Source organism: Pteropus medius, unplaced genomic scaffold, assembly GCF_902729225.1.
Source record: "Pteropus medius unplaced genomic scaffold, Ma_sr-lr_union100, whole genome shotgun sequence".
Classification (NCBI taxonomy): domain Eukaryota; kingdom Metazoa; phylum Chordata; class Mammalia; order Chiroptera; family Pteropodidae; genus Pteropus; species Pteropus medius.
This window is the reverse complement of record NW_024340849.1, coordinates 20,101,973-20,104,585: the sequence shown is the minus strand read 5'-3', so window position 1 is coordinate 20,104,585 and position 2,613 is coordinate 20,101,973. Positions and strand designations below refer to the sequence as shown.

Sequence of the window (2,613 nt, the reverse complement as noted above, 5' to 3'; positions counted from 1 at the left end):
GTCTTTCAGTTGCTTTTATCATTGTTTTAAATTCTCTGCAGACAATGCAGCCCCATATTGCCTGCATGCAGTATGGACGTTTCCACCCCTGGGAAGCTGCTAGTCAGGAGGAATATGGTCCCGGGTTCAGCAGTTACAGGAAGAGACCCCAGTTCTGTTCACATCTTCTCTCCACCAGCCAGGGCTGCTGGCTTTTATCTTCAGCTCCTCCCCTCAGTCACTAACTGGCAGCCTCACCTCCAGCCAGGATGAGAGGGAAAAACAAAGGGACGAGGGCAGAGGACAGTAACAGTCAAATCGGTCGCTTTTGGTAACTTGCTTTTTTTTACTTACAAATAGAAAATAACGCTTTTATAGTTGGTGTTATACAGTTGTGTGAATGTTGACAAATGCATAGAATTGTACAACCACCATCACAATCAGAATACAGTTCACTCACTCCCCAAAATTCCCCTGTGCTGCCTCCTTTGTAGTCAAACCTTCCCCCGAGGCCTAAGCCTTGGCAACCACCGATTAGTTTTCCTTCTCTAGAGTTTTGCTCTTTTCTGAGTGTCATATAAGTGGAATCAAACCGTGGGTACCACTCTGAGTCTGGCTCCTGTCACTCAGTATAATGCCTCTGAGATTCGTTCAGGTTGGTGCACGTATTAGCAGACCATTCCTGTCTATGCCGCATAGTTTTCCACAGTATGGATGTGCCACGGCTTGTTTATTCATGTACCTGTTAAAGGACGTTTGGGTTGTTTCCAGTTTGGGGCAATTAGAAATAACTTTGCTGTGACATTCACATACAGATGTGTATGTGAATAAAATTTTCCTTTCTCTAGGATAAATACTTAGGATGGAATTGTTGAGTCATATGATTAGAGTATGTTTAACTTAATAAAAAACTGCCAAACTGTTTTTCTAGAGTGGCTGTGCCATTTTGCATTCCCAGCACCAATGTATGAGAATTCTGGATGTCCTGTATGCTCGCCAACGCTTAGTATTGTCAATATTTTTGTGTTGTGTATGTGTGTGTGTGTGTGTGTGTGTGTGTGTGTTTTACTTTAGCCATCCTAATAGATTTGTAGTTTCATCTCATTGTAGTTTTTTAATTTGCATTTCCTTAATGACAAATGATGTTTAACATATTTTCATGTGTTTATTAGCCATCTTAGTTGGATCTGTAGGTGCCCAATATTTTTCATTTTTTATTTTTTTATTTTTTAGGTGAGGCAACCCTTGGCTGACCTCACAGATTGCAAAGAGCTTGTCAGCTTACAATTCTTCATTTTTTATTTTTTACGCCTACAGCACCTGGTCTTCCTAGGTGGTCTCCCATCCAAGTACTAACCACGCCTGACCCTGCTTAGCTTCCGAAATCAGATGAGATCAGGCTTGTTCAGGGTAGCATGGCTGTAAACCCAATGTTTTTTTAAAGGGGGAAGCAAAGGCTTTTCTGGAAACCCAAGAGAACAAAAGAAATCCCTTTAACTATGATTAGGCCCCTTATCCTTGGCCACTTCTGGATGCAAGTGGATAGAGACAGGAAAGTTGGGGTTGGATCAGCCAATAACAGTGTCAGCTCCACCCAGTAATGCCTGGTCCAAGTGCTTGGGCACAATGACACTAAAAATTCTTGTTCCGGTTGATTATCTACCTCTACTTTCTGAGTCCCCCTGCCAGAAAACAGGTTAGATCATTGATTCGTATTTGTTATTTTCAATGACAAACTTTATCAGTTCTGTGCATCTCCAATGTCTGGGCTATCTATAGAATGGTATGGTACTAAGATGGGAGAGAGGAGAATGTGGGAAAGAATTCTTAATTGTTATTTGTTCATATTATTGACCTAAAGCTTCTTTTAATTTTAATCTTTGATGTTGAAATATTTCTAAAGCATTGCATTCACTTCTTGGCTTGGGCAATGACAAAAAAAATTGACTATCATGACATGTCTCCTGTCTGAAAAGAGCAAAGCCTAAGATAGTTAATTTTATGTGTCTACTTGGCTAGGCTATGGTACCAGTTGTTTGGTCAAAGACCAATCTAGATGTTACTGTGAATGGGGCTTTAAAAATGTAATTAACATTTAAATCAATAAACTTTATTCATGCACTAAAGTATATTACCCTCTATAATGTGGGTGGGTCTCACTCAATCAGTTGAAAGACTTAAATGACTGAGTTCCCTGAGAAGGAAGAAATTTTGCCTCCAGACTGTCTTCGGACCGAAGACTGCAACATCAACAGCCTCCCTTGCATGTTTTGGCCTGGCTAGACTTCACATTCATATGAGCCAATTCCTTAAAATCTCTCTATATATAGTTTATGTGTGTATGTGTGTGTGTGTTGGGAGGAGGAGGGTAATATCCTATTGCTTCTGTTTCTGTGAAGAAACCTGACTAATACAAAACCCAGAGATCCATGTCAGGTTTCAATGTCCAGGCTACAGATGGAGGTAGAGATTAGCATGAACAGGTATCGTTCCTGACGAGCCTGGGAAATTGTTGTGTTATTTTCTATTTGTGATAAGCATCTCATTAGTTTCTATTTTGTGGTTGGATTTGTCTATTTCTCTCCAAAATGATATGCTCTTAGAGATAAAGACTAACTTCAATCTGGTTACTTG

General features: G+C 40.2%; 1 pseudogene; it reads right to left on the bottom strand.

Annotated features, from left to right (window-relative positions):
• Positions 1–1,287: 1,287 nt before the first annotated feature.
• On the bottom strand, positions 1,288–1,406 carry LOC120589629 (uncharacterized; annotated as a pseudogene).
• Between the last annotated feature and the right edge of the window lie 1,207 nt (positions 1,407–2,613).